This window comes from Chrysemys picta, chromosome 5 (genome assembly GCF_011386835.1).
Source record: "Chrysemys picta bellii isolate R12L10 chromosome 5, ASM1138683v2, whole genome shotgun sequence".
In the NCBI taxonomy this organism is placed as follows: domain Eukaryota; kingdom Metazoa; phylum Chordata; order Testudines; family Emydidae; genus Chrysemys; species Chrysemys picta.
This window is the reverse complement of record NC_088795.1, coordinates 13,160,694-13,176,483: the sequence shown is the minus strand read 5'-3', so window position 1 is coordinate 13,176,483 and position 15,790 is coordinate 13,160,694. Positions and strand designations below refer to the sequence as shown.

The 15,790-nt window shown below is 41.3% G+C and overlaps 1 long non-coding RNA gene across 1 annotated transcript in view; it reads right to left on the bottom strand.

Annotated features, from left to right (window-relative positions):
* Nucleotides 1-9,070: 9,070 nt before the first annotated feature.
* The window catches only part of LOC122174296 (uncharacterized), a 51,885-nt gene continuing 45,165 nt past the window's right edge, over nt 9,071-15,790 (bottom strand). Inside the window, exons 2-3 of the long non-coding RNA XR_010601210.1 lie at nt 10,354-10,504; nt 9,071-9,449 (exon numbers count right to left, since the gene is read on the bottom strand). This is a non-coding gene — a long non-coding RNA (uncharacterized LOC122174296). The remainder of the gene's footprint in view (nt 9,450-10,353; nt 10,505-15,790) is intronic.

Below are 15,790 nucleotides of genomic sequence, written 5' to 3'. Positions count from 1 at the left end.
GCTAAGCACTGTAAACACATGAAATGAAAAGATAGATCGTAAGCTCTTTGGGGCACCGTCTTCGGGGCCGGTGAGTGCGGGGAGATTTGGGAAAGGACGCCCCCGGCACTCACCTGCGGCGGGAAGCGGAGCGACGCGGCCCTAGCCCACTCCGCTTTCCTTGCCCCGGCCGCAGCCGTGTCGCGCACTCACCAGCAGCGGCAGGAAGCGGAGCAGCCCGGCCCCAGCCCACTCCACTCCGCCAGCTCCCAGCCATGGCGCTCTGCTTCCAGCGCTGCCAGTGAGTGTGGAGAGATTGGGGAAAGGACGCCCTTCGCAATCACCTGCAGCAGGAAGCAGAGCGACGCAGCCCCAGCCCGCTCTGCTTTCCTGCCCCAGCCATGTCACTGGCCGGGGGGGTTGGGGAAAGGTCCTGCACTCACCGGCAGCAGGAAGCGGAGCAGCCCGGCCCCAGCTCACTCCACTCCGCCAGCTCCCAGCCGCGGCGCTCCGCTTCCCGCCACAGGCGAGTATGGCGGGGCGTCCTTTCCCCAACCTCCCCGCACTCACCAGTGGTGGGAAGCGGAGCACCCCGGCTAGGAGCTGACACACTGATCCATGGGAGCGTTGCTTTACCGCGTTGTATGCGAACCCGTGTTATATCCGGGTAGATGTGTAGTTGATTACTTTGTTTTCAGCCTCAATATTGTATGGTATTTTTGGCCAACAAATAGGCAAGCTTATTTAAGCTCAGTATTAATAACACATTATAAACTACCAAAATATCCTTTGTTATCATGAAATCATAGGAGTTAGAATTGGAAAGGACTTACCAGCTTATGGAGTCCATCTCCCTGCGCATGCACAACTGTTACCTACAAAACATTATTTAGTATCCACTGTAGTTTTAAAGGTCTCTAGTTGGGAAGATGATATCACTTTCTTAGCAAGACTATTTCAAGCCTAGCAGATCGCAGAGTCGGGAAGTTTTTCTGATATTCAGCCCCTAATTTTCCCTTTTTAATTTCACTCTTTTTTCCTAGTTATTCCTCCAGTTTAAATAATTCCTGTCATTAAATACACTAAATACACACCTCTTAATTTTCCCTTCCGACAATCCCTCCAACCTCTGATTGATTCCCCTCCCCCACCCTTGGCAATTTGTCAATGTTTTTCCTGATAAAGAGGTGCCCAGAACTGAACAAAATATTCCAGGTCTGGTTACTTTTAACATATAGGACCTTATCTTGCTGCCATTAAAATCAATACAGAGAGACAACCACTCTGCTCCTTGACATGGCAATTCTGCTCATGCTTATGCAGTTCGATATTGCAATTGCCTTTTTGCAATACCATATTTAACATTGAATTCTAATTTGCTTTCCAAGCATCTTTAGGCTTCTTTATTACTATTTCCAAAACTGCATAATGTAGCTTTCCTCCCCTCCGCCCCCACCTCCAAATTACTCTTTTAATAGGTTTACTGCAGCAATACAAAAAGGGATTTCAGCTAAGAGGTCAGACAAGGATTACTAAACACTACTAATGGAAGCACATTGTAAATGAAATGCATATATTTTCTCTTTCCCAATACTTTAAAAATGAAAATATTACACTGCATGTCCTATGCTTAATTGTTTTTAAAGATACTATTAATCTAACAGATCATTAAATCAAGAAACATAGTAGACCTATTATTTTACAACAGTACAAGATTTATGGGGTGGTGATTTAATCACAAAACACAAAATTGCACTTCAACACTGGAGAAAAATGTGGGACATGAAAATTAAAGTTGTAAACTATTTTACAAGAAATAAAAATCGGGGAAAGTTAAGGTAATTGAAGAGGCATGGGATCACTTTGCATAATAGTTGCATTTCATAAAATTGTTCTTATAATAAGATGGTTTATTTGGAAACGTGCCAAATCAATAGTTCAATTAACACAATCTAATCATTAAAATAAATGAATACAGCACATAAAAACTTATTCTAAGAATAAGCTGGAATAGAGACCAAGCAAATCAGTGCCAGAGATGCTGATGTATCAAAGCAAATTTTGTGTGGTATACAAATAAGAAAGGACAACAAAATTTACTATTCCCATCCCAAAAATAGAGTATATTGTAAAATGATAATAGCCACTGGGCCAAATTCAAGAAACAGATTATATACTGGCATAAACTCTATCCTCTATGTGTAAATTGTAAGTATTACCACTGGAGTCAGTAGAAACTGATGCCCTATCATTTACAACCCTCCAGGTGTCTAGCGAGGACATGGAATTTCACACTGTTCAGTGGGGATAGACTAGATTACCCTTGCAGTCTCTTCTAACCCTATGATTTTATGACTGTTTGAATATTATGTATGCAGCACCCTGCATGCCAAACATCACAGATAAAGCATGGTGCAAGTATTCTGGTTCCTGAATAAGAGGCTGCAGTGTTAGGGATGACCATAAGGGGGCTGACCTCATTTACTTCAGAGGGTTGGGGTATGTGTGCAAAACCAGGGTGTGTTTGTAGCGTGAAAGTCACCCCTTATGCAGGGGTACAGCATGAGGCCTATGTAACACTTAAGGCCTCATAATAGGTTTTAAGTGGGATAATATTCTTTGTACTGACCCTCTTCGCAGGGGGAATATCACCCTGTATGAGCTGTGCATTAACTCACCTTCTGTTTCCCACATTAAGTGCCTGATTTTGACTAGCACACAGGAGCCCTGCCACATAATCTGTACAGCAGATCCAGCGTATGTGGTGTGTTCAACTGAGTGAATATGCATGTGATTATTCTAAAACACACAGCTGTAATAACGGGTTTGTGTTATCTATACCCCTCTCCTAGCACCGTATTTCTGGCCACCAGCCTTGATGTCTAACCCTCTTACTTTTCATCTACGTGCTCCTCATTCTACATAAACATAGTGCAACCAAGTGGCAAGTTGTGCAGCCTATGGGAGTCTATTACAATGGGTATTTGAATACAGAGATGCAAGTGCCTACACAACTCGTTACCCTTGTTCCACAAACACGAGCCAGTCAGCGATTACTGGTCTGCGTAGATCAACATTCAGAGGTCTCAACATGGGTTGTATTTGCCAAGAATTTTTTTCTCAATTGCCTGCAAAACTCCCGGACAGTGGCCTCTGTGCATGCCTATGATCCTGCATGCTGCGACAGTCTGGTTCAAACCCTGCCTCATTCCATCCACCTGGCAGCTCACGGGGTGGAGTGATTGTCCTAACATCCTGTGTGTGAAACTGCGTGGAGGGGCCCGTGGGAGCTTTGCGGCATTGGCTGGGAGTGTGGGCGGGTACTTCGAGTCACATCTGTATGAAGTACAGAGTTAGAGATTTCTGGTTTGTGGGAAACTCTGATATTTGGAAGTTTGATTTCATTCTGACTTGGAAGCCTGTCTGTGATTTGACAAAAAAATCATCTAACCCAAGATGTTTCCATGAGACATTTCAGGTTCATCACAGTTTCATCAGAAAATGCTTTAACTGGAAAATTTCTCACGAGCTCTAGTGAACTATAGTCTGGGAAAGCTGTACTTTACATGGATCATTAGACTCTACTCTGGTGGCTAGCAAAAACAATGAACTACCTCATTTGCAACCCGCCCCTTACATGTTCCTTTTATTTAAGTAATGCCCCTTTCCTCACCCCTTACACCACCATAATTAATGGGCAGCAGGTTTAAAACAAATAAAAGGAAGTAGTTCTTCACACAGCGCACAGTCAACTTGTGGAACTCCTTGCCTGAGGAGGTTGTGAAGGATAGGACTATAACAGTGTTTAAAAGAGAACTAGAAAAATTCATGGAGGTTAAGTCCATTAATGGCTATTAGCCAGGATGGGTAAGGAATGGTGTCCCTAGCCTCTGTTTGTCAGAGGGTAGAGATGGATGGCAGGAGAGAGATCACTTGATCATTACCTGTTAGGTTCACTCCCTCTGGGACACCTGGCATTGGTCATGGTCGGTAGACAGGATACTGGGCTAGATGGACCTTTGGTCTGACCCAGTATGGCCATTCCTATGTTCTTTCCCTGCCCTATCTAACTCCAATTATATCTATCTGTTTGTACAGATTTCCTTTCAGGAGCATTTTATACCTCTGAGCCCATCACATTTTTGTACCATTATATGTTAACATGACAATTTGCACCCGCAGTTGTAGTGATTCTGAATATGTCCTATTAGTGTTATACTCCCTTGAATGAGCGGAGTAACATCTTCCAATGCAAACAATAAATAAATAAAATAAAAATTAAAAAACAACAACAACTCTTTAGAAAGATGAAAAAGGCAGAAATAGCTGCTCAACTACATTCATGACAAGATGTGATCTAAGTCAACGGGGGGGTGGGGGGGATGTGAAAGCAACAGAGAAGAACACACCACAGAATAAGCAATGGAGGAGGGGGAGTTACTATATCTGAGGACAAACAATTAACTTTGGGGATAGAAGTAGAAGGCAAAAAGACACCCCCTTAAGCTGCACCTAGGAAGTAATCAGGCAGTGCAGTTACATTCACGAAAACGGGATCTCAACCAGGCTTGACTGAAATGCTGCAAAGGACATTTGGGGTGAGATTAACTTCCTCAGACAGGCTAGCTTGCTAAATTAAGTTTAATCTCCTTAGAAATCATGTTATGATTTTGTTTTTTATATAACCCTTTTGTTTCCATTATCTTTACACACTAGCATTTGAATCTTGAACCTCTGATGATATTTATAATGAAAACAAAAATAAGTTTCTTAGTACTGCAGTATTATGCAAGGTTGAGTCATTGGAGATGAAGTGTCTGCCTTTCCCTTGGGAACGGAAAACCTGGACATCCCAGGGGAAAAAAGACTGGGACTTTTCAGCTTGGAAAAGAGAGGACAAGGTGGGGGGGAAGGGATATGACAGAGGTCTATAAAACCAGGAATGGTGTGGAAAAAGTGATTACGGAAGTGTGATTTACTCCTTCACATACACAAGAACAGGTATCGCCCAATGAAACAAATAGGCAGCAGATTTAAAACAAAACAAAAGGAAGTTGTTTTTTTACACAATGCAGTGTCAACCTGTGGAACTTGTTGCCAAGGGATGTTGTGAAGGCCAAAACTATAAGGGATTCAAAAAATAATTAGGTAAATTCATGGAGGATATGTCCATCAAAGGCTATTAGCCAAGATGTTCAGGAATGCAACCCCATGCTCTGGAAGTCCCTAGACTCTGACTGCCAGAAACTAGAAGTGGATGACAGGGGGTGGATCACTCAATGATTGCCTGTTATTTTCATTCCTTCTGAAGCACCTGGCCACTGTCGGAAGACAGGATACTGGGCTACATGGACCATTGATCAGACCCAGTATGGCCATTCTGATGGCAACACTTCAAAGGGGTTCGGCTGCTGAGATACACCTAGTGTTAATCTGCAAGGTAAAGTAAAGGCTTGCAGAGCCCAGAGGAGATTGTTTGTGTGGCTAACCAGCTAGCAGGGTCAGGGAACTGACACCCCAGTTACCCATAAGCAAGTTTCCCTCTTGCTAGAGGCCAGAGGAGGGAAGAACAAGGTGATTTACAGTTCTGGGCACAGGGAGAAGCATTACACAAGAGAATTTTGTTTCCTACCTATGCAAAAATAATAGGATTGCTATCATTATTCTGCCTATAAAGTGACTTCTTTCTGAACCATTTATTGTAAATTAAGTAGAAGAATGATTGCACATATTTGAATTTCAGGAATTACCACAGTAAACCATTCTCTTAGGTCAGCCAATCAGGCTTTGGGACCTTGATTTCAGCAACACTGAATTCCCAGGACTTCATAGCTGGTGAAGGTCACATAGTGACGAAAGTATGACAAATGTTGCAATGTTGCTAAAATCTTGGAGCAACCATTAGAGACGAACATTTTTGGTCATTACTAGAACTGACTATTGCCAAATCAAAAAGTCTGAATATGTTTCAATAATATAATTTTTAAGCCAATTTAAGCTGGAATGTTTGCATAAATAGCACAATTAAAGCAATTATTGAAACAATTAGTGGAAGCATTCTGAATATATAAATGTGAGAATTTACATTGAAAACCTGATTTTAAGAGTAATGCTCATTCATTCAGGGAACAGAAATATACCATGTAACCTAAAGTCTGTGTGCAGTCAACAGCTCACATATTGAATATTCACACCAACTGCTTTTGAACAAGCTGCTGACAAAGAATAAATATAAAAAAAGAAAAACAATCAAGAAAAAAAAAATCACACTTTGCTTTCAAACAATTCATGAATAGATAAAGAGGCAAACTTTGATGAATAATTGTTCACCCATCACCAGTCTAGGAAAGACTTGACACCTTGATGCAATGGGCTATTAAGCGTTTCCCTTTACAAATCCACTTTCCCCTCCAGTTTCTCTTGATTTTTTTTTGAGCATTTAAAACCATGCCACACACCAAAATGAAGTTGAAATATGCCCTAGTCCCATAGAGTATGCAACGTAAATTCAAGTCAACAACAGAGAAGGGTCATCAACTGACAAAAAGGAGGGAAGAGTGAGAACAAGGACACCAATAATAATGAAGTCACAAGGTTCCTCAGTAAGGGCCAAGTTCCAATGCCCTTAGTCATGTGAGGTAGTACTTTACTCCATGAGTAATCCCAGGTACATCAAGGAGACTACCAATACTATACTGTGAGTGAGGCTATCAGTATTTGGCCCTGAGGCATGAATACATCTGGCTCACTCCAGTAACTATGCGTTTTACCCTTGCCATTAAAGCCAAAACCACTGTTTAGAGGTGATTAATCACATTTCTAACTGGGGGGAGGTGGGGAAAAAGAGGACCTCTTATATTTTCCATGAACCTGATTTCTTTTCCGCCACTGATTCACACAAATAAAAGGCCCAGTAAGGAGATGGTTTACATGAATCTAGGCTGACATTTACCAGTCATGAATAGAATGATCAACTAGCCAAAAAAACAAAAAACCCTAAGAATAAAAAGCTACATTTTTCATTTCCATTGTGAAGTTTAAAATTAACAGTATCAAGCTAATTGGCTTCCTCTATGTTAGGATATGTCTTTCAGGACAATAAAATGGAACTTCCCAGTGACTGGTTCAGCTGCAATTTGAACTTCCCTATTCCCCAGGGTTAGGATTTTATCTAAAGCCTAGCTCAAATGATACACTGGATGTAGCCACATCAGTCATTTTTGTTGCTCCTATTTCTTTGATTTTATTACCAAAGGTCATATCATGAGTATAAAAATAACCTAAGGCTGGATGCCAGTGCTCTTATGTTGTAAGCATTTTAATATTGACCACAGCAGGAGACATGACTATTCCTGTAAACTACTAATGGCTCAAAGAGCATTTTAAACAGAGAGAATGCAAATCTGCAAACTATGCTCCACATTCAGAAGTCTTGCATGATATGATGAGTGCGTGTTTGTTCTAAAGAGATTCAATAATTTTAGAAAGTTATTTTTGCACTTAACAGACAATGCATTCTGGCTCCAATCCAGCCAAACATTGACCCACATGCTCAACTTTGAGCACTTGAGCACCACCATTGAAGACAATGGAGATTTCAGCCACTTAACAAAAAACCAAAACCGGAGAATAAAATTTAAATCAGCTGTTGATAACATTTCATGCTGAACCAAATCAACTCCAGTTACCACCTATTATTTCACCTCACTGTTAGAGAAGAAAGCACAAAATGTGACATTAGTTTCAGTTTAAGGAAACAAGAACCTCAGAACACGAATGAGGACTCTGCCCTATTTACAAATTCTCAGCTTTGAACTGATTACCTACTGTAAATCTCTCCCCCAGTATTGGCAACAAAGCTGGACATAACACAGCCAATCAGGGCCTCTGTGACTCTGGATGTTTATTACTTTTTCAGTGTTATGTGAGATTCAGCCACACATCTTTCATTGACTTCAGGGGGTATTGCATAGCTAAAACCTGTGTAACCCTTCACAATGTGAAACTCTATATGACTCCATAGTTGGAGTGAAACTAGCTTTATTTTCAGTTGCTTAAAATACTACAGGATAGTCCCTGTTAAAGAGCTGATTTCTACCCAAAGTGCAATGTGGCTGAGCTGTGTTTCTGCAGTTACAAATGTTAGTTTTCATGACACATTCATTTTAAAACCATGCTTATTTGTCAGGCATATTTGAAGTGGGATTCTCCATAGCAAATGATTGAAATAAAATAATCAGGGACTAAGATTTTAATCAGTTAAATATTGCAGTGAAGGTGTACATTTAAGCCAATAGGCATTAGTCAGCATCAAGCATATACATCTGAATTGGGTAAATAAGACAAGTGTTATCCTGGGACTAGTGGGAGAGACAGGCTCAGTACTAGCATTACTGAATAACCCGGATTTCAGATGACCGTAGAAAAGCTATTCTCTGACACAGACCACATCACACATTGAAGATAGCTTTGGTTCTTTGTTTATTAGACTATCGTACAAAGGAATCTTGTATAGTGTCATGCAGTCCCACTACTCTCCCCCACCCCCAACGAAATGGGAAGGGAGACTTGGTTTCAAACTAGAGGACAAAGACTACAGTGGAATTTGCACAAGGAGAAATGAAAGCTTCCAAAGTTGTTCAATTCAAGTTGTTTATCGCCAACAATCAGCAATATTTTGCTGATTAAAATCTTAGTCCCTATTTATTTATTTCAAATCATTTGCCATGGATAATCTCATTTCAAACATGCCCGATATATACATATGGTTTTAAAATGAACAGGATATGAAAATTGACATTTGCAACTGTGGTAGCATAGTTTGTATATTGCACACCGAGCAGAAATCATACCCTTTTAACATAGCAGACAAACAGAGTAAGACTATAGGAAAATGCTGGTGACATAGAAGAACATTAAACCCATACTAAATAATATTGCTTTAGGATTCAGTAGCGATATGCCACATGTATATCTATATATCTATAGATGTTATTAGTCTTCTTTCTAACCTTTGATAGATTGATATAAAAAGTTAATATAAACCAAATCTAAAATATTGCAGATGTCACTAACTAAGTTGGAACAAGATACTGTGTTTATTTATTTGGAGTGACGAGATACATAGGCTGCAGTATTATTGGGAGTCCCCAGATGTGGTTAGTACAGACGGTCTTACAAGTTCTGGTTCACTAAATGGATAGTCACATAGATCTTGGAGAAATGCTAGTTGTGGTGCAGTTTGTTTTAGAAGAGGAGCATATCATCAGTATAGGATGTTCATGACCCTTGCTGCATACTCATGCTGGGGAGTCATAGAGCATAAGTTCTCTTGTTCCACTGCACTTGCCACCTGAATTGTGGGGCATAGCATCAGGAAGAGAGCAGCCTCCACTGGGTCATTACTTCTCCTCGCAGAAGGAGAGGGCAGAGCCTTGGCTCCAACCCTCTCAACGTGCCAGCTAGTGCAGCTAAACCAGCATGAAGGGAGAAGTAATTAGTACCAGGAAAAGGACTGGCACAGCTTACTTGGAGCAAAGGGGAAGCAGACTGAATTGTCTGAATCACCATTCATCTCCTGCTCTGCTCCTGGGCAGCTCAGCTGTGGTCCTACAACCTGTCCAGAGAACAGGGCCGGGTGTAAGACCACAATCTAACCTATCAGATTGTATCTTATAGTAACTGCTTACTAAATATATCTTACCTAAAACAAAACACAATTTAAATACAAAAGCTTCCAAACTATTCTGCACACAGCCTGCTGTCTTTTCATGACTTCTCCAACAGCCTGTACTACAGAGTGAGGAGGACTAGCAAGCTAAAAAGCCACAGGCTGGGGTTCTCAAAGCAGCCTAAGGGAGTTAAGGTGCCCAACTCCCATTGTCCCAAGTGGCACTTAAATGGGGCCAATGGGAGTTGGGTGCCTAAATCCACTTAAAATACTTTGAAAATCCTAGCCACAGGCTCCATTTCATCTCACTATACAGAACGAGGAATCAAGTCCATGACACTTCACAGTGGGTAGATGGAGGAGTGACACTTCTGTTTCCAGGAGGAATTACCATGAGTGCTTTGTCCTCGCAAAGCTGCTTAAACTAAAATCCTGACACTGTTGGGGCCCTTGCATGGCGGGCAATGACTGTTAGCTGTTAAGCCACGAAAACAATAAGGTGAGATGAAGGAGCAACAGTGTTGAGCAAATAAACCTTTGGTCTCATTTCTGGGCTTCTCTTCTCCACTCTCTATCCAATAAACACCCATCCACTTTAAAAGATCAACAAATCCAAGTAGGCCAATTCAGAACAGGGGTTAAAAACCACAAGCTTAAAATGAAAATTAGAACTAAGCTTCTGACCCCGCCGAGGGTAATCTTACCAGGGGAAGGTTGGGGTTATTTCTAGGGCAGCAAGCAGAAGCTTTCACTGCAGCCGCTTGTACCGTACTTGACCGGGAGATTAACACACGCCTTCAGGTTTCCTATTCTTGCTGGTCTTTATACTTCAGGAGAACACATGAAGGAATTCTTCTGAAACATTAAAAAAAGAGAAAGGCAATTAACCCTGTGAGCCTTAGACAGCCCAGTAGAGAGTCAATTCAACAATAAAAAGAACAGGAGTACTTGTGGCACCTTAGAGACTAACAAGTTTATTTGAGCATAAGCTTTCGTGGGCTAAAACCCACTTCATCAGATGCATGCAGTGGAAAATACAGTAGGAAGATACCTATATACACAGAGAACATGAAACAATGGGCGTTACCATACACACTAACGAGCGTGATCAGTTAAGGTGAGCTATTACGAGCAGGAAGGGGGGAGGGGAGAAGGGGGGAAAAAAAAAACCACACACTTTTTTGGTAGTGATACCACTACAAAAAAAAATCCCGCCCCCCCCGCTGGTAATAGCTCACCTTAACTGATCACTCTGTTGGAGGACAAAAGCTAGAGCTCTTCCCACACTTCATTTGGTCTCCTAAAGTTCGTGGTTGGTATGAGACAGGAGATGAAAGACTACATTAATTACCAGACACAGGGCAGCCTGTGGCCCTACAATACGCTTTGTAGTGAGATACAGAAGGCAGTCAATAAAACAGCAAGAACAAGCTCTGCAAGACTGAAGGGAAGAAGGGGTGGCTCTGTTGCACACTTTCCCCCTTTCTAGGAGTCCGCAGAAGCTTCTCCTTGGGAACGCCACATCTTCTGAGTGAGCAGGGTAGTCAAGCAAAGGCTGGGACCAGGGAGCAGTCACCGTACGCAGTATGTTCCTCTGCCTACACAGCCGTATTCCACTGAATTTTCAGACCGGTGTTAATGAGGTTAGAAGCAGCATTAACTTCCAGCATACGGCAGTGGGGAGTGGGACACAAGCATAGCAGTGATAGCTGAGGCCACAATCCTGCAAACAATGATGCACATGCTTAATTTTAAACATGTAATTAGTCCAACTGAAGTCAACAGGGCTACTCAACATGCTTCAACCTGAGCATATGCAGAAGAGTTTGTAGCATCAGGGCACAAGTCAGCGAGCTCCTTCAGGAGCTATGTGACTGGGGGAGGGGTTCCAGAGACCACAGTGGGTCATGCCCTCTTTATGGCTGCCCTGAGATCCATCCAGCTGGGAGTATGGTTTCTCACTGATCCACAGGTTTAGAAGAATTACACTCTTGGCCTCTCCACGTGAAAGTAATCCCACGCCATGGAAGAGAATGTATGAGGTGAACCTCAGAGAATCTCCAGAGGCTTTTTTCGCCCCGCTGCAGGACAGCATATATGGACCTACGTCATTATCTAGATTTAAAAAAAAAAGTTACAAAACATGGTCATTAATCTTAAAAGTACTGTACTTTTATTTTAGGATAGCTCTGGATTTATTTCCTTTAAATTATAGTTTACTGTCCATTAAAATAGAATGGTGTCTGTGCAAAATTAAACTTATAAAGTTAGTGGGGTGTGTGTGTGGGTGTGTGTGTGTGTGTGTGTGTGTGTGTGTGGATATAAACACATATCTATAGCTATATACACATGCACACACATATATGTAAATACATAAATTCATACAAAGGTACACTCTTCCTCATTGTTTATTTCTTCTTTACTGTCCCTTAACACAGTGTGTACATATTTATAGACCACATTCTGCCTAACACACACACACACACACTATGTAAAGGGACAATAAAGAAGGAATAAGCAGGGTTAGTATTTCAGGTTAGTTAAGGATCAGGAGATAAATAGCGTTTTTCAAATCCAATATTTGAATGTACCGTTGCTGACTATGTCAGGAAAGTGAGGATTTTCATTCAAGAAAACAGAAGTTGTGCTGTCTAAATAATGTTTGTTTGTTTGTTTTCCAAAAACACAGAATGGACCTGATTTTCCATTGCCCTGCATCCTATATAGGCATTTACACAGTGCAAAGCTAATGTAAAGTGGGTTAATTGCTTCCCTTCTGCACTACTTTGCACCAGCATAAATGATTACACAAGACCACAGAAAAATCAGACCCCAAGTTACCATCTATGTTTAGATATCAATGATAGGGGGGCTATTAAAAGTATCAGCTTGGGTTTTCAACGGGGTCTGAATTTCAAAGGACGTTTGGCTCTTAACTCCCGTAAACTCCTTTGAAATTGCCAGACGTCATATACTTTAGATTACCCTAGACGACACAGGAGGAGTTCCTTTCAAATTAGGCCGGCACCATATACAGGTCAGTCTGAGTAATGTGGCCTTACTTCTGTCTTTTCTGGAATTTTTCAAGAACACCACATTCATTTTCACAAAGATAAATAAATGAAAACAAACAAAAAAAAGTAAATGTTCCCACTCACAAGTAATTTCCTTTTCATGCTTTTGCCAAACACAGAATACCATCATAAAATGTGTGCAATACTTAATTTATTAACACATTAGTCACAGATAACATTTTACCATGGAAGCAAAATACAGCACATCATTTTAGAACTAGTAAGAATACGGAAAAGTATTTATATAGTGGTGAGAACTTCAGGTTTGCTTCTAGCCAACATTCTTTTAAGTAGTACAGCACATGTCTAGGTCAACACAGGTTAGGAATATCAATCTGTCTTCTATCTGCTTCATATTTCATCGACAGTAGTCAGACAACAGGAAACTTATTAAAGAGTCTGGGATAGTTATTCTTTGTAGGAATAGCAAAGGAGGATAGCAAATGTGTATCCACTATAAACATCCACTATAAACTGTGCATTCTGTGATGTATTCACTGGCTGCAGAACAGTTTTCACAAAACCTTTAACTTCAGCTCACAAAGTCCTGCACAGGTTTGCAAGACTCCCCAAACTAAACTCCTAAAGCAAACTAGTTGCAAAATATTTGGTCTTTATGCTTCAAACAACGAGGCCCCTTTTTGACTGTATGCCAAAGATCTATATACTAAACCTACAAATTAATGGGTTGTGTGTGTGCGCATCCTGCATAACATTTTAAAAACTAATCCACGAATGACCTTTTTACTACAAGTTTGATTTGTCCTTAGTTCTGAAATGTGAGGCTATTCTAATAAGTAGGGACAAGGGAATTCATTTTCTCTGATTTTGAATCCCCTTCTGTGCTCGAAAATTTGACTTAGACCTTTTCCACTTCACCTAGGAACCCTGGGAGAATAGCAGCAAAGAATGGGGAAGAGAGGGAAAACACAATGAAAAATAGGGTGAAAACAGAGCAGAGGGTGGGCAGAGTAAAAAGCTGTAAGTCATGCCCCCCCTCTCTTCACCTCCTACAAAGCGTTCAGGATGGGTGGGGGGGAAAGACGTCACATGGATGCAGAAGTGTGTTTTTTCAGTCCTCAATGATTCGGTCTAAGATGCTGGAGATGGGGCAGTAGCTGGAGATGTTCTCAGCTGACTCTCTCAGGATTGGGTAGCGTATTGACTTTTCAGTTAGGCTGGTGGGTTCACTTCTTTGAAAGTGTCATTGATCATCTACATTAGCAGTGGGCACAATTGGTCTTTGTGGGCTTTCACCAGCTAAGATGGGCTCTCCAGGTGGTAGCTCAAATGTTTCTCAGGACTTCTTGAGTTTCATTCTATATGATAGGGGCAAAACTGGGTCAGGTGTTGCATGGTGGATAATGCCAAGGTAGACAACTCTGACCCTGACAAGATGGCAAGTTTTTCCTGCACTCAGTGGATCTTTCTTCAAAGCTGGATGAGAACTCTTTGTAGCAACATACTTGGGACCCATGTCTGGATTATGCAGCAGTATATATATATAGCACCCATTTATGGCAGCCTAGTTTTTAGAGTGTTGTTCTAGCTACTATGGTGAAATGCAGCTTGTTATTCTAATGCCACACGTAGCTCTTTGAAGTCTTGAATGTAGCTGCTCTAAAGTCTGTGGTCTAATGAGTGCTCCTCTCAGTCGTACTCTGCAGATCTTCAAGAATGAGCATTGCATAGCATAAGTCTTCTTCCAGCTACAAAAGCAAGTTTAAATGAATCACATGGGGTGGATGGGGAGAAACATGGTTTTAAATGACAGGAAAACGTAAGTGTCAGGTGAAGCATCACTGTGCTCCCAAGGTGAGGTCTGTAGGGGGACTCTTGTAATGAAACGCATGAGTCCAGAATACAAGGAAGAATCTTTATTGTAAGCATAGAGCTCCCTTTGCTAACAGTAGCTTAGTAAGAGAAGAGCATTTCTTTGATGCAGAATATTCCTACTGGAAAAGAGCTTGGAGGAAAGTGTCTAGAAGAAAGACATAGAACAAATCCGAGACGCAAGAAGTTTTGGCTCTCAGTGGAACTACTCATGTGCACAAGTGTTTTAAGGACCAGGTGCTCAGACTGTAATCTCTTTGAAACAAGGACGGTGTGTACAGTGGCCAATGCAGTTGGGCCTCGATTGGTGCTTCTGGGCACTACTACAGAACAAATGAATAAAATAACGATGAAGTCAAAATCTCAGTTACATAAAGTTTATGCAGCTGCCAAGAAAAACTAACTACTAAAAGATAACCTAAGGAAACTAAGGGGGTCCCCTATGACTGGCTGAATAAGCTTCCCCTCTACAAGCAGATCAGGAAACTTTTGCTGAACATATGCGGACTGTTTTCATAACATGTGAAAGCATCAAAATATTCCCACTACACATGCAACAAACACTGGGGGGGGTGGAAGAGTGGTCCAGCTATATGAATAAATGTAATTATTATTGTATTATTTGTATTACAATAGTGCTTACAGGCTCCAGCCAAGGTCCCAGTTTGCTAGACTCTCTGCAAACATACAGAGAGAGTCAGGCCCTTCCCTGAAGAGCTTACAGCAGTGGGTCTCAAACTTCTTTTTACTGGCCACCCCTTTCACATCACAAGTCTCTGAGTGCAACCCCCCTAATAAATTAAACACCCTTTTAAATATATTTAACACCATTATAAATGCTGGAGGCAAGTAGGGTTTGGAGTGGAAGTTGACAGCTCACGACACCCCCCGCCCCATGTATTGATCTTGTGACCCCCTGAGGGGTCCTGACCCTCAGTTTGAGAACCCCTGGCTTACAGGTTAAATACACAAGACAGACAAAATAGGGGGTATGACACTGCATCCCATATTCTTCATAGAGATTATTATATGAATATGACAATCATAATGTATCTTACGCAAGCTAGGTCATGTGAGATCATTGGAAAGGTTATGATTTACTAAATATGATTATACAATTTGTATGCATGTATCATTTTTGTATCTGAAAGTTAGGAATATTGACTATATCTATTACAAAAGTGTTTACACCTGGGGAACACCCACTAGGCAAAAGGCGGTCAGTCTAGATGGC